This window comes from Bubalus kerabau, chromosome 4, assembly GCF_029407905.1.
Source record: "Bubalus kerabau isolate K-KA32 ecotype Philippines breed swamp buffalo chromosome 4, PCC_UOA_SB_1v2, whole genome shotgun sequence".
In the NCBI taxonomy this organism is placed as follows: domain Eukaryota; kingdom Metazoa; phylum Chordata; class Mammalia; order Artiodactyla; family Bovidae; genus Bubalus; species Bubalus kerabau.
The window spans coordinates 93,813,262-93,834,884 of NC_073627.1; the positions used below are offsets into that span (position 1 = coordinate 93,813,262).

The 21,623-nt window shown below is 43.6% G+C and overlaps 1 long non-coding RNA gene across 3 annotated transcripts in view; it reads right to left on the reverse strand.

The window, feature by feature from the left end:
- Positions 1–14,477: 14,477 nt before the first annotated feature.
- LOC129649986 (uncharacterized) overlaps positions 14,478–21,623 on the reverse strand; it is a 41,641-nt gene continuing 34,495 nt past the window's right edge. For 2 of the 3 annotated variants that reach the window (XR_008713510.1, XR_008713509.1), the window contains one exon: positions 19,131–20,137. This is a non-coding gene — a long non-coding RNA (uncharacterized LOC129649986). Of the gene's footprint in view, positions 15,377–19,130; positions 20,138–21,623 lie in introns of those variants that run through there. The other variant, XR_008713511.1, reaches the window with a different exon arrangement.

Consider the following 21,623-nt stretch of genomic DNA (forward strand, 5'->3'; position numbering starts at 1 on the left):
GCAGCTGGAGCATCTTGTCAGAGGACCTTCGAAGGGATAGAAAACAGGGTGCCGAGTGTCCTTTCAGCAAACGGTAATTGTGACTGTAGACTTCTTCAGAAACACAGAGGGACATACCTAAGAAGCAGAGCTTCAAAAATAGAGATGTCTTGGAGATGAGAAAGAAAACTAGGCTCTGTAACTACACACAGTTAATAGCAAAGCAGTCTTAACGGCTAAACAAGGTGATCAGTGTGTGGTGTCACTTCCAAAAACTGCCCTCCATCCCAAACAATATTTTGAATGTTAGTTCCACCTCCACCACAATAGTCCTTGAGAGGTTTAAGTTCACCAAAATCGTTCTATGGAATTGTGATCTGTGGGGAGACAATACTTTAATATTCTCCTTCATTAGTCACAAAGGCTTTATTTGATGTCACCTCTATGCACATGGGAAAGAAGAGAAGGTACTCTATGTCTATAGGGTGTCCGGCAAAGATGGTGAGAACTTTTGCCATCATGAACCGAGACAAAACATGAAAGAGTGCATAACTGAAAACCTTGGGAGGGTGTAATGTTTGCAAGGTTTCAGAGCATTAGTTCATCAGGAAGTTGTTAGATGCTTCTATGAGCCCTACAAATGCTGCAAACTACAAAGGATATCAAAGAAATACGAGATGAGACTCAGATGCTGTTCTCCAGAACCTTAACATCTTCTTGAGGAGTGCAAGACTTTCAATGGGCATCAATGTAAGAACCATGGTATAGCACAAAATACTACATTATGTGGTATAAAGATAAGTGATATATTGAGGGTTAAGAAAAAGGAGAAGAGTATTTGAACATGCCAATTCAGTTCAGTTTGACTCAATATTTTTGGAACTCTGTATTACATAATAGGCATTAGGTAGATTCTTCAAAGAAGAGAATAACAGGACAATATGAGACAAAATCACTTCCTCCCCTCAGAAGAATCTATAGTTTAGTAGGGAAAATAAGACCTTTGAATAAAAACAATTAATTGCAGATGCTGTCAGCTAGACTCCATTGGCTAGGCCCTTCACTGTCAGTCCAACTGAAGACTGGTACTAAGTTACAAACCAGTTAGAAAGATGTGGGCAGCAAAAAATAAAAGCTAAAAGAAAAAGTACAAGAAGGAGGAAGATGAGAAGGAGGGAAAAGAAAAAGGAGAAGGAAAGAAAAGACCTTGAATCAGATGGCTTAAACCATGAGAAATTTGCTATATACATAACTTCAGGTCCAGATGTAGGAGGATCCCAGGCTGAGGTTACTTGCAACTCTCTGCCCCGCTGCCCTCATTACTGGCTTCTTTCTAAAGCTAGTGCCACTTGGACAGCAAGACGGCTGCAACAGAACCAGGCATCATGTCTAGACGTGACACCAAGGAGAAAACAAGAGACAGTGTGTTTAGAGGTTTCTCTTCCAGAGCCCCTCACCACCCTACATTGGCCAAAGCCAGTCCATGACCCCTAGAGTCACCTACCATGAGCTGGGCCCTATGTGAGGTGCTATGAACAAGACAAAGTTCCGGTCCTCAAAAATCTCATACACAAAGGGGGAAAATGGAAAAGTACCTAATTATAGCACCATGGGCTATCAGAAAATTCAAGAGAGGCATTGGGGAGAAATGAAGAAGAAAATTCATGAAGCTGAAAAGCTAGCTGGTGGAAGAGGAGGAAGTTATGGGCAGAGAGAGAAGTTAAGTTCTGGGGCTAGGGGTGGATTCCTTGAGTCTTGGTCAGATCACGTTCTAGGCTCTACCAAGTGTAGTAGTACATTTCCAGTGCCTGGCAAACCTACTGAAAAATATTGAGTCCTTAATCAGAGAATCTGCCTGCAATGCAGGAGACCTGGGTTCAATCCCTGGGTTGGGAAGATACCCTAAAGAAGGAAATGGCAACCCATTCCAGTATTCTTGCTGGAGAATCCTATGGACAGAAGAGCCTGGTGGGCTACAGTCCATGGGGTCGCAGTCAGAGATGACTGAGAGACTAACACACATAACACCCAGTCAATGACAGTCTGATGTCTTGAATGACTGAATAAGCTTGAGTATAAAAAGTAGCAGGCTGTTTCCTGCATCTGGTGGGCAGATAGGGGTCTTTCATGCTATGCTAAGGAGTTTGAATTTTATGTTGAAGACTATGGGATGTCACAGAGTGCTTTAAGTACTGGAATGACATGACAAGAGTTTGGTTTTGTAAAAGATCATTTTTGCTGTAGCATGGTGAAGGAAAGACCTGTTTAGTTGCTCGGTCGTGTCCAACTCTTTGTGACCATATGGACTGTAGCCCGCCAAGGTCCTCTGTCCATGGGTTTTTCTAGGCAAGAATACTGGAGTGGGTTACCATTTCCTTCTCCAGGGGATCTTCCTGACCCAGAAACTGAACACACATCTCCTACTTGGCAGGCAGATTCTTTACCACTGAGTCAACTAGGGGCAGCTAAAAGTTTAGTAAGAATTTGCACAATAATAAAAGCCAAAGAGAATTAGAGGCTAGTCATCACTACCTAACAGACAGTCTACCACAGAGAAACTCCTGGGTCTCCCTTCTTGTTCCATTCATTTGGCAGAAAAATATGGGGACAGGGAATTTTTGCCTTCATTTCCTGAGCTCAACAGGACTGAAGTTTGAATACACAGTTCTCCTTGTGGCCTTTCCAATTCTTAGGTGTGGTTTCAATTCTATTTCTATGTGACCTAGAAGTGTCCTCTTAGAAGGGAACCCTCCTGTGAATTAAAACAGACAAAAAAGCCCTGTGCATTGACCAGCATCTGGGGTAAGCTATTATGTAGACTGGAGCTTTTAAATGATTGGGATCCCTTTCGTGTGTCTGTGCTGACAGAGCACGGGGTTAGCTGAGAGAATTTCTGCCTCTACAAAGGACTCTTACCAAATCAGCTCTTCCCTGCCTGCTTCCTGTTACCCCAACACAACTCACTCCCAGGGACCAATTGCTCTGTGCTGTCATTTCCTCATTTAAAAAAAAAAAAAAAAAAAAAAGGCAGGGAGGGGGAAATCAAAACCTGATTTAGCCTCAGGGAGTGGTTGAGGGTGAAGAGCATCCTGTCTGCTAGGTGTTCTGAGATCTTCAAAAAGGGGAAGGCGTATTATTCATGCAAGACAGTGTTTTCCATCCTTCTCACTGGGGAGTCCTCACTGGGGAATGGCGGAGATGGAGCACAGTCTCTCCCAGGGCCCGGCCTCTGGGAGGCTCCAGGGTGGAATAAATCACCAGCAACGCAGCTCTGAGACAAGAGAAGCCGAGTCGCAGGTGTGCAGTAGGCAGTCCTGGAGGAAGCGTGGCCCTGGGCCAGCTGCAGTCTGGGCCAGGCTCAGGGGCCGCCTGCTCCGGGCCCAGTTCCTCTCCAGGGTGGAGACCCTACCTCAGCCACCATCTCCGCCTTCACAAGAGCCCCACTTCCACCCTGGGTTAGAACTTGGGACCCATTAATAATGAATCACTGCAACTTGAATTCAATTCCGCCAATGCACATTCATTGGGGTAATAATCAGGGTTTTTCTGCATCCTATATATTGGCCTGTTTTTCCTTTTTGCTACAGTCACCACCTGAATAGGATTAGAGAAAGCAAAACACTGCAATTCACTGGAGATCACATTTCCCTTCCCTCCACCTTTGCCTTCGCCTCCACTTGCTGCAGAAAAACAAAGGATCAGAAAGGCCATGGCTGGGGCTCAGGCCCACCAGGCTCAGCTCCACCTGCTCACAAGCCCCAGCACTTTGATATTTACTTAGCCAAGCGAGGGCGCTCGGCTTCCAGAAGGCCTGTGAAGGGCCTTTACACAAGAGTCAATATATTTGCCTTGAGGCAGAGACCTCTGGTTGGAAAATGTTCCTGGAGAGAAGTTGTGTTGTATTTTTTACAGGGGTAAGCAAAAGGTTGATAAGGGGACAAAGATGGGTCTCAAGCACCATGCCAAGCACCTCTCTCTATCACACACGCACACAGACAGACAGACAGACACACACACACACACTACCCCCTGCCTTCCTGATTAGGGAGAGGAATTTGATGAGCTGTTTTTGTGGGCACCCCATAACGGTTTGGGGGCATTTCTCAGATTGTTTCTTCCCCAGGACAATTGTTGGATCTGCTCGGAAGGGAGCCTTGATGGGATATTCAATATCAAGCATTTGTTGCTTTAAAAATACCAGTGCCCCAGAAAGAGGAGGTCATGTACTTCTTATTGGCACGTGTTCCCAGACATGGTGTTTTCTTTGTCTTGGAAAATCGCTTAGGTTTAATGGGTGTTGCATACAAAGAATGATGGGAATTTGGTGACCGTTTCTGAAAAACAGAAAAACAAAAACAAGAGAAATCCAGCCAAACCAGGCCACTCTCAGCGCCATGCAGACCCTGAGCAGCCACTCGGAATGCTTCTTGTCCTCCCTTGGGGAAAGCCCGTGGTGGCACCAGGGCACCTCTGGAGCATCTGGGTGTCACATAAACCTCTCTAATGCCCAGGTCAGCCTCTTCCCTCCCTGGACTGCATAAGCAATTTCACTGCCTCTCTGCAGGCCTCCTCTGCTACCCCCAACCCATCTGACTCTTTTGCCCTGTGAACGCTGAGAAGTGATACGAATGTGGATGTTTCCTGGGTGACCCCACAGAGGTAGGAAGCTCATTCCAGGGTGTTCTCCCCTAAGGTGTTCCAGCTGATTTTTATACCTCAATAAGTCACATTAGATCCAAGAAATAAGGTGATGATCATTGGCTAAACTGAAAAATGGGATGTTCACAGTGATCACTGAACTCCTCTCCCCAAAGCAACCTGCTCTGTGGGTGTCGCTTTCAGAACAAATCACTGGGGGTGGGAGGGCCCTACCTGAGAAGGGCCCTGTATCAGAGAAGGGACAGAACTCTGATCCTTAAAGAGCCCTGGGGCATTCCACTACTAGCCTTAATTTGCCTGGCCTAAACAGAACTCAAATGGTAATCTTTTTTTTTTCTTTTTTTAATCAGGGAGAAGGCAATGGCACCCCACTCCAGTACTCTTGCCTGGAAAATCCCATGGATGGAGGAGCCTGGTGGGCTGCAGTCCATTGGGTTGCCAAGAGTCGGACATGACTGAGAGACTTCACTTTCACTTTTCACTTTCATGCACTGGAGAAGGAAATGGCAACCCACTCCAGCGTTCTTGCCTGGAGAATCCCAGGGATGGGGGAGCCTGGTGGGCTGCCGTCCATGGGGTTGCACAGAGTCAGACACAACTGAAGCGACTTAGCAGCAGCAGCAGCTGGCTTTCTGAGGCAATCTTGGAAGCATATGCCTCAGCAAGTTCTGCCTTATCCTCCCACACCATGCTCCTTAAGGAGAGGACCTCATCTGTATCCCCAGCACTTGGCATATCCTAAATGTATGTATATCAATCTTAGCAGGAGCCACTGCTTAGTGGGCTTCCCTGGTGGCTCAGCAGTAAAGAATCCACAGGAGACACTGGTTCGATCCCTGGGTTGGGAAGATCCCCTAGAAGAGGGTGTGGCATACCTGCTCTGGTATTCTGGCCTGGGAAATCCTGTGGGCAGAGGAGCCTGGCGGGCTACAGTCCACAGGGTTGTAAAGAGTCAGACAAGACTTAGAGACTAAACAACAACAACAAGTGAATCTTCTATCTTGTACCAAGTGCTGTGTAGATATCACTTCTCACCATTAAGTATGTTCAACTCAATTTAACTAACCCACATATTAGGAACGGCATTGCTTTAAGGGGCATGGTGGCAACTCAGTTGTGGAATCAGAGAGATCTACACTAAAATCCTGACATTGTCTTATATCAGTCATTTCAAATTCAAAAAATAATATCTGCCCTTGGGACTTCCCTGGTAGTCTAGTGGCTAAGACCCCGTACTCCCAATGCAGGGGGCCCAGGTACAATCCCTGGTCATGGAACAAGAAGATCCTGCATGCTGTGACTAAGACCCAGTGCAGCCAAATAAATGATTTTTTTTTTTAAAGAAAATAATATCTGCTCTATCTGTTCCATAGACCTATTGTGAAGGAAATTGTGAATAAATATATTTGTAAGCTATTTCTTTATAAGTTAAATTTCCCTGCAAATCTAAGCTATCATGTATCAACGGCCAGATCACACAGTGGGGCTGTCAGAATCTATAAAGAGATATGGTATGAGGAAAAGTCACATTTCCCAAAAATATCTCCCCCATTGACCTCATATAAATGGTTCCCTCTCATCTGACTCATAATTCCCACAACCGGCACGAGTAATAGCTGGGACAGCAGAAGAGCTTGTCGCCAAGTCACTGAATTAGTTATCTAATGCTGCTGACCTGGTAAATGTATACTCTCTATCAGAAGAAATTTGCTTTTATCTGACAGGAATAATAGTACATATTCACCACCCTGGCCTTGGGACTCTGCTTTGTGCCATAATTTAGATCAGGAAAGATTGTTGATCCTCTTGTTATTCCATGGAATGTTCTACAGGACCAGTTTAGCTGACACCAGGCTAATCAACCAGGTAAGCAGACAGGAGCAGATATTTCAGTAAAGCACACATGTGTCACAAGTGGGGAGACACATCCATTGGAAATTCATGGATCTCAGGGGCATTTCTAAAAGCTCATGTTTCTGCAATACTAGAATAGTTCCTCCAAGATGAAAGAAATACTGCTGTATCATACATACATCACCACTAAGAATGAGCAACACTTTTATTGGCCTTTGTTGGGTTGATACGTACCACATATGGATGTCCTCCTCTGACCATGTTGCTGAATAAGGCATAAGGTTACTCAGTCTTGAGTGGAGTCCAAAGCTGGAGAAGCTGATTCAGGCCACAATACAAGTCATTCTGCCAGGAGGTCTTCTGACTAATGAATCTAATAGAGCTTGAAGTGTTTGGGATGCTCATTGGATTCCATGTCAATCCCTGAAAGATGATTCACAATGAAGAGTTCAAGTCCTGATAGAATCACAAGGTGATTATATCCAGTATCATATAAATACACACTTTTTATAAAAAAACATGTTTCCTGAGGTATAAGTTGTTCAGTTGCTAAGTTGAATCTAACTCTTTGCAACCTAATTTACTATAGCACTCTAGGCTCCCCTGTCCTTCATTAACTCCTGGAGTTTGCTCAGATTCATGTCCGTTGATTCAGTGATGCTATCTAACCATCCAATTCTTCTCCTTTTGCCTTCACTCTTTCCCAACATCAGAGGCTTTTCCAGTGATTCAGCTCTCCTCATCAGGTGGCCAAACTATTGGAACTTTAGCTTCAGCATCAGATGTCTTTCCAGTGAATATTCAGGGTTGATTTCCTTTATATTGACTGGTTTGATCTCCTTGCAGTCCAAGGGACTCTCAAGAGCCTTCTCCAGCACCACAATTCAAAAGCATCAATTCTTTGGCACTCAGCCTTCTTTATGATCCAATTCTCACATTCGTACATGACTATTGGAAGAACTATAGTTTCAACTATCCATACCTGTGTTGGCAAAGTGATGTCTCTGCTTTTTAATACACTGTCTAGATTTATCACAGCTTTCCATCAAAGGAGCAAGTGTCTTTTAATTTCATGGCTGCACTCACCATTTGCAGTGATTTTGGGGCCCAGAAAATAAAATCTATGACTGCTTCCACTTTTTCCCCTTCTATTTGCCATGAAATGATGGGACTGGATGCCATGATCTTAGTTTCTTTAATGTTGAGTTTTAGGCCAGCTTTTTCACTCTCCTCTTTCACCACCATCAGGAGACTCTTTAGTTTCTCTTTACTTTCTGCCATTAGAGTGGTATCATCTACATATCTGAGAGGTTTTTTTTTGATGTTTCTCCAGTTAGTCTTGATTCCAGCTTGTGATTCATCCAGCCCTGGATTTTCCATGATGTACTGTGCATATTAGTTAAATAAACAGGGTGACAATATACAGTCTTGTTGTACTCCTTTCCCAATTCTGAACCAGTCAGTTATTCCATGTCCAGTTCCAACTGTTGCTTCTTGACTTGCATACAGGTTTCTCAGGAGACAGGTAAGGTGGTCTGGTATTCCCATCTCTTGAAGAATTTTCCACAGTTTGTTGTGATCCACACAGTCAAAGGCTTTAGCATAGTCAATGAAGGGAAAGTAGATGTTTTTCTGGAATTCTCTTGCCTTTTATATGATCCAACAAATGTTGGCAATTTGGTCTCTGGTTCCTCTGCCTTTTCTAAACCCAGCTTGTACATCTGGAAGTTCTTGGTTCAGGTATTGCTGAAGCCTAGCTTGAAGGATTTTGAGCATAACCTTACTAGCATGTGGAATGAATGCAACTGTGTGGTAGTTTGAGCATTATTTGTCATTGCCTTTCTTTGGACTTGCAATGAAAACTGACATTTTCCAGTCCTATGCCCACTGCTGAATTTTCCAAATTTGCTAAAATACTGAGTGTGGCACTTTAACAGCATCACCTTTTAAGATTTTAATTAGCTCAGCTGGAATTCTATCACCTCCACTAGCTTTGTTTATAATACATGCTTCTTCAGGCCCACTTGACTTCACCCTCCAGGATGTCTAGTTCTAGGTGAGTGACCACACCATCATGGTCATCGAGGTGATTAAGACATTTCTTGTATCAGTTCAGTTCAGTTACTCAGTCGTGTCCGACTCTTTGTGACCCCATGAACAGCAGCACACCAGGCCTCCCTGTCCATCACCAACTCCTGAAGTCCACCCAAACCCATGTCCATCAAGTCAGTGATGCCATCTAACCATCTCATCCTCTGTCATCCCCTTCTCTTCCTGTCCTCAGTCTTTCCCAGCACCAGGGTCTTTTCAAATGAGTCAGCTCTTTGTATCAGGTGGCCAAAGTACTGGAGTTTCAGCTTCAGCATCAGTCCTTCCAATGAACACCCAGGACTGATTTCCTTTAGATCTACTGGTTGGATCTCCTTGCAGTCCAGGGGACTCTCAAGAGTCTTCTCCAACACCATAGTTCAAAAGCATCAATTCTTCAGTGCTCAGCTTTCTTCACAGTCCAATTCTCACATCCATACATGACCACTGGAAAAACCATAGCCTTGACTAGACGGACCTTTGTTGGCAAAGTAATGTCTCTGCTTTTTAATATGCTGTCTAGGTTGGTCATAACTCTCCTTCCAAGGAGTGTGTTTTAATTTCATGGCTGAAATCACCATCTGCATTTCTTGTATAGTTCTGTGTATTCCTGCCACCTCTTCTTAATCTCTTCTGCCTCTGTCATGTCCTTACCATTTCTGTCCTTTATTGTGCCTATCTTTACATGAAATTTTCCCTTGATATCTCTAATTTTCTTGAAGAGATCTCTAGTCTTTCCAGTTCTACTGTTTTCTTCTTTTTATTTGCATTGTTCATTTAAGACGGCCTTCTTATCTCTCATTGCTATTCTCTGGAACTCTGCATTCAGATGAGTATATCTTTCCCTTTCTCCCTGGACTTACACTTCTCTTCTTTTTTCAGCTATTTGTAAAGCCTCCTCAGACTACCACTTTGCCCTTCTTTATTTTCTTTCTGTTTGGGATGGTTTTGATCACTGCCGCCTATACCATAATGTTACAAACCTCCATTCATAGTTCTTCAGGCACTCTATCTTCCAGATCTAACCCCCTAAATCTATTTGTCACCTCCACTGTATAATCATAAGGGATTTGATTAAAGTCATACTTGAATGGCCTAGTGGTTTTCCTTACTTTCTTCAATTTAAACCTAAATTTTTCAATAAGGAGCTGATGATCTGAGCCACAGTTAGCTCCAGCTCTTGTTCTTGCTAATTATATAGAGCTTCTCCATCTGTTTTATTGTACCTGAGGTAAGTACAATACAATAAAACAAGTCCATTTTAGTGCACATTTCAATGACTTTTGATAATTTATATGCCTGAGAAACCATAGTACAATCAAGACAAGGAACATTTTCTTCCAACCAGAATGCTTCCTATGCCCCGTCACTCCAATCCCTATTCCAGTCCCTGAACCTAGCCCCAGGTAACCACTAATTCTGTCATTATATACTTGATTTATCTTTTCTGGAGTCTTATATAAATGGAATCAGGCAGTATTAACTCTTTTGTATTGGGATCTTTTTCATTCAGTACAATATTTTTGAGACACTTCCATTCTGTCACACGTATCAGTAATATTAGCAATTTGCTCCTTTTTATTAATGAGAAATAACACATTGTATGGACACACCACAATTTTTTTGTCCATTAATAAACATTTGGGTTGTTTCTAGGTTATAGTTCTCATGAATAAAGCTGTTATAAATATTCTTGTAGAGTATTTGTTTGGACATACGTTTTTGTTTCTCTTGGGTAGATACTGAAGGAGTAGACTTTTGAGGCATATATGGTGAGTGCATATTTAACTCTGAAAGAAACCAATAAACTATTTTTCAAAATACCATCCTATAATCTCATCAAAATATAGGAGCGTTCCAGCTGCTGCCCATCCTCTCCAATATCTAGTACTGTCAATGTTTTAAATTTTAGCTACTCTAATAGGTGTAGTTTGGCACTATTTAACTGTAGTTTTAATTTTCATTCCCTGATGTCTAGTGATGCGGAGAGGGGTTTATTAGATATTTTTATATCTTTGTGAAGTCTCTGTTCAAATTTTGCCCCTTGTCAATTGATTTTCTTATTGAGTTGTTAAAGTCCTCTATATATTTGTAAACAAGTCATTTGTAAGCTATATAAATAGGAATACTTTCTCCTAATCTGTGACTTACCTCATTTTCTTAATAGCTTCTCAAAGAGTAGAAGCTTTGAAGTTTGATGAAGTTCAATGATCACATTTTATTTAATGGTTTTCTTTCTGTGTCTCTCCTAATTTTCAACCAAAAAAGCGAGGCAACAGACTTATGGCATCCATTGTGTCACTGTGTATCCCAACACCCAGAAGTAGCCAGTCTCACAGAATGGTAAGAGGGACTTGGACGCTCAGTTTCAGCTCCAAATGGAAGATACCATGTTCCAAGTCTGGACTGAGTCCTGTAGAATGGAACACAGTGGAGGACAGGGAGGCTGGCACACTGCGGTCCGTGGGGTCGCAGAGTCAGACACGACTGAGCGACCGAACAATAGGATGTGACATAGCTGTGAACCAATGACAATGTATAGTGGTTCTTCCACAGCTGGAAAACATAATTCCACCAACAAAAGCGCAGAAATAGGAAAGGAACACTTGGTATTTCACCCAGTGCTGGACTTTTTAAATGCTTACTTCTCATTCTTGGAACTCTGCTGGTTCCGAGGCCGTAGTGCTAAAAAAATAAATTTTCCTACCAAGGGACTCAACCATATTTCCAGTGAAATGGATGTAAAAATTGTCACCTAGAATGTTAGGCTCCTCATTCCACTGGACATTGTTGCTTACTTCAGGTAAACCTGCCTCCACTCCTGCCCCTGGACTTACCCAGTTCACAGACGTGTATTCTCTGGCTGATCGATATTTCTGGCAAAATGACTGCTGGTGTCTCCTGAAAAATGGAAGAATGTTCTCAGTTTTTCATCAGTCACTTTGTATCTTATTCTTTTTGCTGCAAATATAATATTTTTAAAGAAAGGGACTTAAAATTTCAAAAACAGTTTACCACAAGGGAGGGAATTATTTACACTATATACACATTTAATTAGTTATGGCATGAAGCTATATGGATAGACTAACACATTGCCTATTTTATTCATTGGTATAGATCACTTTTATGATGAACCTATTGGGACCCACTGTGCCCAATAGCAGATGAACGGGACTATAAGGGAGTCACACAGAGGATGGATATGTTTCAAAAGACAGAGAGGTCTGGCAGTCTAGTACATGCAGCACTCTGTTAGTAAGAGAGGGAAAAGCCTAGTCATGGGGAAGAAAAGAGTTCCAATATATACTCTAATTGGTTACCTTGAGGCTTAAAGAAAAGATACTCACAAGGAAACATGAAAAAGAAGTGAAATCCAATTTCACTTGTCCAAAATACCTAGCCCCACCACTAAGGAACAGTGAAATCTAGTAGAAACTCCACAGATAACTGAGTTAGGGAAAAAAATCCTTATCCAAACTCTGCTAGATCTTCAAGGAAAGTTCACAGTGCCAAAAATAGTGCAACTAGACCCTATTTTTCTCATCTGCAAAATGGGGAAATTAAAAATAGATAAGGATACTGATTCTGTTTCTTAGTCTCATGAGTTTAGTATGATATCTAATCAGACCCTTGGATCATCTCAAGTAATGGTGCATAAGGTATTTAAATTTATTCAGAACGTTTCTTTCAAAGAAGTGGGAACAAAACATATTCTCATCTACTAATCTTTAAATTTTCCAAGGAGGGCACTTAAAAAAAGAAAGTATCCTAGTGCCAAGACTAGGGGCTAAACCTGGACTGTAGTCTTAGTTCTGCCAGTAACTTGTTCTGTGACCATAACCAAGTCACCTCCATCCACAGGGACTTAACTTTGTCTACAACAATACAGGATGAGATCTCATTCACCTGGACTCCTCCAGCTCCAGATTCAGTAATGCAGGACCTTCTGCCATAACTGGCTGCAGTCCTCACAGTGATTTGTCCCGGGATGTCTTGTCTCAGAGTTTGGAAGATGCGAATAGCTTCTCTTGTCCATTTGCTGTGGAGGAAATGAAAGGCACCAAGTATGGAATCATCGATTGCGAATACTGTGATTTCAACAAAATTAGCCTTTGATATAGTCTTACTCTCTAACCATAGAACATCACAGCTTATTCTCAGCTCCCCCAACCCAAGCTTTCCCCCGCAAGTTCAGGGACTCTCACATGATATTTGGGGTAATCTGGTGAGCAGACTGCATGGACTGGACATGACACAAGGAAACAGTGGGGTTTGGCAATCTTCAAGAAAGTCAAGAAAATCTTTAAGTAGTGGTCACAACAACAAATACTTATATTTTTTTTCTCATTTATGCTTAGGGTTGTCAATGTTTCATTGGTAAAATTTAATTCAGCAAAATAATTTATTTTGAAATAAATTAACCTAACATACATATTTACATGTTTTGTACATCAGCTACATGTTTTGTACATCAGCTACATATTCTGTGGGATGGGTATCTATTCATACCAAGTGTATTCACACCTATGATGCCAAACTCTTGGAATAAGTCTTATTTGGGTCATCTTAGTCCCTGGCAGCAGCAGTCCCTGGAATTTTGTTCTACATTTTCTCCTTCTAAAATCCATGAAGAATCAGTCCTCAGCATATCCTATATCACATTAAGCAATGTGCTGAAGCACAGGACACAATGTATTGATATCCATTTTACAGTCAAAGAAATCAAGGCAAATGTGGGTTAGGCAACTTTTCAGTACATAGAAAATGAAAAATAAAATTCAGGATCCTCTGATACCTGCTTGTCAATGGAAGGTTGTCAATAAATCTTTATGAGTGAATGCAAGAAAACAGGACAGTGTTTGAATTACTGTGTTACACTGTCTCCCAAAGAGTAACACAAATGCTGAGACCAGGTGGCAAGTGCCATGCTCAGACAACTCCAAGTATTTTTCTATGACACTGACATCAGGTGAACAGTTTCTTGGTTGCTATTTGCTATTTTTACAGCAATTTCCAAAGTCTGAAAATTTTTAGTCCGATTTCTTCTAGCTTCTGAAACTATAGACTACTTTGTGATTGAAGTTTATACTGATGACCCTGAGATTTCCATTCATTTATAAATAGAAATGTTTTGCATTTTTATGTACAGCATATGATATTTTACATTATATATTTTATACTAAGAGAAAAAATTTCATCATATCTGTTAAATTATATGGAAATTATATCAAATGCATGGCATATACTATATTCCAATAAAATGTATTATTTTATACTAGCTCCTTCTATATGCTAGGCCCTATCCTGGTACTCAGTCTCCAAAGATAGTAAAAAACAGGTTGTAGACCCTGAGAAACTCACAGTCACATGGAAAAGATGGAAATGTTAAAAAAATTTTTTTTGTTAAAATGCAAAGACAAAGCCTTTGTTTACAAGAACACTTTCTAAATTATTTAGCATCATGTCTGCTACTTACTGTTAAACAATTCGGAAAAAATATATACTGTGTATACGTATAAATAAATGTGTATATTTCTATGTATATACGTGTGTGTGTGTGTGTGTGTGTGTATATATACACACACATATTTAAGGGCTTCCCCAGTGGCTCAGCAGTAAAGAACCCACCTGCAATGCAGGAGACACAAACCAACAGCTTCGATTCCTAGGTCAGGAAGATCCCCCAGATAAGTAAATGGCAATCCACTTCACTAGTCTTACCTGGACACATGGACAGCCTGTGGGGTCACAAAAGAACTGGACACAATTTATCAACTAAACAACAATACATATCTAGAGAAAAAACAATAAGGCAAATATGAGAAAACACTAGCGTGTGGGGAGTTTAGGTAAAGGATATACAGCATACATTCTCCAGGAGGCAATACTGTGCTCACAAGAATGGAAATTGTTCTTGGGGGCAACACAACTCACTCTTTTTCCATGTAAAGCTCAGACATACAGAGAGTTCACAAGCATATTTACAGCAAATCTATGGTATTAAAATTTCATGGCAGAAGGTAATTAGGAAAAAAAAATCTAGAAAGGATTGGGGGGAAGGGGGCAATAATGAGGAAAAGGTTGAGAAACGTTGGTATATAGGAAATCTTTATCCTCTTCTTGCAATTTTTTCTATAAGTCTGAAATTATTTTGGAACAGAAAGTGTAAACGTTGTCATGTGCCAGTACTAGGAGAGTTATGGGAGCTTGGATGAGGCTGCCCTAATTCTGCAGGGCAGGTGAGGGCAGTTCTGGGTCAGGTGACAGGGGAGGTCCCCACTAGGAAGGTGACATTTGCCCCAAGTCTTGAAGAAAAGTCATGAGTGTGCTGGGCAGATAAGGACATGGCCTAATCCCAATAAGCCTCAGAGGAAGATTAAATTCTGTATCATTTAGTTGTATTGTTTAGCATATTTTACCATATTCTAATGACATGCAAACTAATAACCCAAGTCTTTTCTAAAGGATGACTTGCAATTAAATAACAATCCTTTGCCAGGCAGAAGAACCAACTACAAAACTTTCTAAAGAAATGGGAGTTTGAGGGAGCATCTTCTTTCCTCCAGGATTCACAGATTTTCCAAACTTTCAGTCTCCAAGGGAACGTTTCTCAGTTCATGATTTACAGACTTAAGAAATCCTTGGGGATTGTGGACAGGGAAGGTGCCATCCTGGGAAACTGGCCTTTAGCGCTGATGTTGTGCTGGGTCAGGAGGCTTCAGAGAGGCAGAGGGTGGCTTTCACACTGCAGGGCAGCAGACCCTGCCTTGCTGTCAGCTGGAAACCTGACACTGAACTGTGGAAATGCACACAGAAAGAGAGCATGCTGTGAGAAGAGGCACACAGAGGGGCAAGCGCTGGAAAAACTGTACTTTTCTCCCCATGACAGTTGCCTTTTGTTTGGACAAATAATTTGAGGAGAGAACAAAAAAGCAGCTGTTTGCTTAATGCCAAGCCACAGAAACATGGAGCCTTCCGGACTCAAGCTAGGAGCAAATTCCTCCTCATCCCAAGCATTCCTGATGATTCGCTTTCTGGTCCTGCGGACTGAGGTGACACAGAAAGCACCCACTGTCCCCGGAGCCCCTTTCACTGGGCAGAGGCCATCTCACTCATTCATTACTCAGCAGGACAGGGGGCCAGGGAAGCCAGAGAGCTCCATGCCAGGTCAGGCCAAGCCAGAGGGTGGCTGTGATGGGAAAGGGTGGCCTGACAACAAGTTATTCATGCACATGGATGCTCTGCCTGCTAGTTCAGTCTACAGACAGAACGATCTGCAAAAAGCAGAGCATAAGACCTTGTGCTCAAAAGTTTTGGAGATTGTAACATATACAGATTCACACACATATACACACATGCCCCAAAACACACAAACTGCTTGTGATACACACATTAGGTGCCAATATAAACAGGATCTTGGCCAAAAACTCTATTGGTTAGCAACTGGCCAATGAAGTGTTTAAAGTTAGAGGCCAACAGAAAAACTCAAACAGTGGTGTTTTTTCCTAAACTTGAAGTCACCAGTCAGTACCGCTTTTCCTTTGCAGAATGGTTTTCTAATATCTTCACACGGGAAAGATCCTGTCTGCAAAGAGCCCTGTGACGGGTTTGCTATTAGGTGAATTCATTACCGTAAATCCATCCAAGGCGAGTTCCAATAACAATTACCAGGCCATCAAGGCATGAAACTCAAGGGCTGCTTTGAATTTGTGACCAATGCCATGGAGAGGGAGGAGGGAGGTGTGGGGCTTCGAGAATTACCTGGTCTCCAAAGTTTATGGAAGGACTGAGGCTCCAGAGAGGGAAGGAGCAGCTTGTGGGGCCCCCAGCTGACACCTGGAAGAGCAGGCTGGCGGGGAGGCATGCCCTCTTCCCTCAGACCCTCAGAGTCCATCCCCAGCACCGTGCAGAGCAAGCACGTCGTCATGGGGACACATCCACATTCGAGAGGTGACTACTTCCCATAAGCTCCCACCTTCGGGTGTCAAATGCCTTCTGCCCACTCATAAAGTCTGTTCCCAGGAAAGGACTAATGACTATTATTTACCACTTAGACCAAGTCATTGCTTCCAGGTCACAGGATGTGTTTCACTTGAAGTCAATGCCCAACAGCTCTGACCTCTGCTAGAAGAATGAGAGCCTTTGGTCTGCCAATGGGAGAGGATTTGGTAGGGGTGAGGAGTGGCAGCCTTTCTCAAAAGTCATGTACACTGCCTGCATGTTCTCCCCTCTGAGCCTCATTCCCTATTCCTAAGTAGCTCCTATCCTGAGGAGATGGTCTCTTGGTAACTCTATACCTCTCCTTAGCCCTTACTGAAATCAAGGCTCATGTCTATACTGGATCTCCATTTTCTCTCAAGTGCCTAGCCCAGTCCATGGCATGTAGCACATATCAACAAATGTTCATTGAATGAATGATTAAATAAAGGTTTGGATGAAGGGATGGACGGGTCGATGAGTAGATAGATGGATGATGGATGAATGATGATTGATGGATGATGGAATTCCAATACAGCTCCATCTGGGTCCTGTCTATCTTCCTTCCCGGGTCCTGGATCCTGCCTCCCTGAGAAATCTCTTGCTGTTGTGCTGTCTTAAAGAAGCCCAGTCAATAGGTGATGGTGTTACTGGACGCTCATCATGAATTACTGCAGTAGCAACTGAGAAAGGCCAAGAGAGCAACCAAAGAGAGGGGCTGGGAAGATAAAAGGCAGAGAGAGAGAAATAGAGAGGTTGAGAGGTGCACAGAAAAACAGACCATGGGCAGCTGGAGGAGAAAGGCAGAAGCTTTAGGGACCTGAAGGGAAAACAGAGGGAAGAGAGGCTCTGAGATGAGCCATGGGGAAGGGGAGGCAGCTGAGAGGGGCAAACCATGAAAAAAGAAACTGTATTATCAGGAAAACAAAAACAATAGGGGCTTCTCTAATAGGACTGTAGGGAGGTGAAAGTTGGAGGCTTGTAAGAGGAGAGAGGAGGAATCTTAACCAGAAAAATTTAAGTAGCAGAAAAAGAGAGAAACAAGATGAGAGAAAAAATGCTGGCCCTGAAAGCTACAGAAGGGGTGCCTGGCTTGAGAGAGCCAAAGCCACAGCCGCTCTGCCAAGGGAGGAAACCTTAGGAGACCCGCCCAACCAGAATCTTGAAGTCTCAGACTTTTTCCACCTTATGAGCTGTAAATTGATCTATTCAGTTAGAGAAACCTGGTTTTTATTGAGTAATTTCCTCTGAACGACCTCCAGTTTTGAAAATGTCCCCAAAGTTCTCTGACTCCCCCCTCCCCCGGTGGGTCCCTGCGTCAGTGCCCGTAAATCATGGGAGGCAGGCCCCCTCTTGCTGTTGGTCAGGTCCCCTGGCTAATCCTGATACGGCACAGGGTCCTACTTGGTGCAGAGACCTCAGATCTGTTTGTTCTGCTGGCCAGGTCCCAGCATGCTCCTCGCCGAGCTCATATCCCAGCTGTAGCTCCGGAGCCCCCAGCTACAGCAGGGTTTTCCAACTCGTCCCGAGCAACGTCCGTCCTCCACCTGGCCTTGATATCAAGGAAATTTCTCCAGTTTTCTTCTTTGCCCTCAAGTGGGGCCTCTTGCAGATGCACACAAGGGGCTCTTTATGGGAAGCATTGCCCATCACTTGCTTTTACATTGGATCTTTTATGCCAGGATCCCTCAAAGCATTTTCACAGACAAGTGTCATTGTCTCCCCCTTCCAGATGGCACAGAGAGGAAAGCACAGAAACTTAAGTGGTTCAACGAAGGTCACTCAGAAAGTCAGAGCAGAGGTGGGAACAGAACCCAGAACTCCCCGCTCCCAAGCCTGTCACCTGCCACTCCCAGGCAGAGCTGGGACAGCCAGCTTCTGTGAGGGCCCTTCCCATACTCCCTGCAGCAGCACACAGCACACCCACTCCCCTCCCCCTCCCTCGCCCCCGCCTCACCAATCTTTTCTACCAAAGCTCAGAACGGCAATTCTGTCTTCCTAACTAGGATTGCACGGTCTTTGGTTGGAAGGGGCCATTTTGCAAAATCAATTGAAGGCCAATGGACTTGCCAAGATCCAGTAGGGTGGGAGGGGGACCTGAAAGCCCCCTCAGGAGGTGAGATGTAGGCGTCAGGCTCAAAAAGCAATTGCATTACCTGTGTGGCTAAGGTTTTACTGCCTGCTCAATCTGAAAGTTAGCAAAGTAGTAATCAATGAAAAGGAAATATAATTGAGAAGATTAAAAGCTGAGGGTGGGTATGGACTGGGGAGGGAAGTGATTGCTAAAGAGGTCCATTTGTATAATTCAAAGGTCGATGACTCTCATTAAACTCACATCTCCAGACACTCAGGGGATGAAAGAGAAACTCTCCATGCCGACTGGCTGACACCTATGAGTTTCCTCCTGGCCACGTTCAAGGGTAGTGTGAGGCCAGAGGGGCTGAGAAGAGGTTGGAAAGAAAATTTAGGGGAATCCATAAGCAAAAGAACATTTGGATAAATGAAACACAAAACCAAGCCTCTAAGCTTTTTAAAAATTATATTCAAGTTTCTTTTAGTCTCTGAAGGCTTGTTTACATGATCTGAATGGAAGCTGAATTGATGCCCAAGGAAGTTCTAGACTGGCACAGCCCTCGCTTTCTTTGTTTATATTCACACCCACCCTCCAACACACACACATATACACACACACACTTTATCCTTACACAGAACACATGTGTTTCTATAGCTTTGGATCAGTAATGGGCTCTGGCTGACACCACACTTTTATGTGCAGATGTATTAACTGTATCTGTCTCTGAGACAAGGGACAGATTGTCTTGCACATTCCCACATTCCTCCCTGGGAGACAAGGTATATATAAGAGTGCGTGTGTGTGTGTGTGTGTGTGTGTGTGTGTGTTTACAGGTCTAAACTGAGACTTGGGGGCTGTGAGGTCCATGAGGCCAGACCACTCCTGCCTGCTAGGACATGAGCTCCAGAGCAGACAATACTATGGTTTGTCTTCCTGCCTTTGCTCTTCTTCTACTGAGGCTGCTAACAAGTGGATGCCCAGTTTATCCAGGTCTGCCTTGTCCCTTCATACATCTTCTATTCTTACTGTCTACACCAGGAACCCCTACAAGTGTGCCTTAGAGACCACGGGATACAGATAGAGCTCTAAGATACAGCAAAAGTGTTTATTTGCTATTGCTGCCTAACATATTACCACAAACAGCTGTTGAAAACAAAAGGATTTTCCTCCTTCAGTTTGCAGGGGTCCAGAGTTTGGCACAACATGGATGGGTTCTCTGCTCAAGGTCTCCCATAGCAGAAATCAGGGCCAGCCAGACTGCCATCTCTCCTGAGGCCTGGGGTCCTCCTTCAGGCTCTTTCAGGGTGTCAGAATCCAGTTCATTGTGGTAAAGGACTGAGGTCCCTGTTTTCTTGTTGACTGTTAACTGGGGGCTGTTTTCAGGTTCTAGAGGCTGGCTCTTGTGCCTGGCTGTGCGGCTTCTCTGCAACACAGGAGTGTTCTCCTTCAAGGCCAACAGAGAATTCTCTACTGCTTTGAATCTTGGACTGTGTCTGTCTCTGGCCTCTAGATCCAGATATAAAGGGTTCATATGGATAGGTATAGTTAATCCATTTTGATTAACTCAAACACGACTTATTAGTTACCTTAGTAGCATTTTGCGAACATAAAACCCCTTTTGTTATGTGATGTAAGACAAGCACAGCAGTGATGGCCCCTTAGTTACGGGTATTACCCACACTTCAGAGGGGAAGACTAATCAAAAGTCAGGGTCATCGGTGTCTAAAAATTCTACCTAACACAACAAATGAAAATAGTATTTTCCCATACAACACCTGGGACACACTTATATTTAAATATCATTCGTTGTTCATCTGAGGTTCAAACTTAAGCAGGCATCCTGTATTTTATCTGGCAATACTAGAGGCAGAACCTAGGGGCCTCTGCTACACGAACAGGCCAAGATTGGCCTGCAGTAGGAGAAGGCATTTCCTTTGTGAAGCAGGCAGCAGTAGAACTTTCTTCAGCTGGGGGCCCTTTGGTGATAAGAGAAGGCCTCTGTGGCCTGATTTCTACAGCATCACTGTTTCTGCTTCCCTCCCCCAGCTCCCTCAGCCCAGGGCTGTCAACACCCTGCAGACACACGGAGAGCAATTGCTGTTCCCAGGCCATGTCCGGAAGCGGCCCCGGAGGTCAGCCACCAAGTCTCACTTGCCTTGAAGCACAGCCTGGTGGGTGGGGTAGGGAACTGGGGAGTGGAGCCCGAGGCGCTGAGGGAGACAGAAGCAACCCCAGGCTCTCTCCCTTCAGCCCTGTACGTAAGATCCCTGTCCCAGAAGAATCTCTCCTCTCGAGGTGGGCCATACAGCCTCTTTGGGCTGTGGAAAGCTCCCCTCACCAGCAGAGTTTTCCTTGTGAGAGAGGCTTGGCTCTCCTCACGGCTGCTCCAAATCCTTGCCAGCAACACTTCAAACTCTGGCCGGCCCAGTGTTACATTTTAACAGGCCAGGCCCTATTAGCCTGATCCTAGGATGGGTTATTCTTTCCAGTTTTCACTAACAAAAATCCCCTTTTATTTGGACACTCAAGTGGCCTCTAGGAACGAGGCTTTCATGGGTTGCCAAAAATGTTCGGATGCGGCAACATTTGTGTGTGTGGCCAATTACATCGTACCTCTGGGGCTGATCCCACAGGCTTTTCTCAGGCAAGACTTCTGTGAACTTCCAGCAGACCCCCCACCCTTTTTCTTGAGCTCTATCTGCAAGAGCAGGCTCTGGGTGGCTGCCTGGGCGGCTGGAGACGAGTTTATGCATAGAGTTCTTATTTGTATGAAATCAATCTGAGTGGGGAGAATGATTTATATGCACACTAGTCAATGCATTATTAGAATTAATATCATTATTTCTCTGCTTCCCTTTTTAGGTTTTTCCTCTCATAAATCAATTTAGTTCGATAAGATTGGGCTGAGTTTTGGCTGCACACAGACTGGAGTGTTCTGTGTGGTGGGAGCAAAGGACTCTTTGGCGAGTTCAGACAATGCCTCCATTGTTTT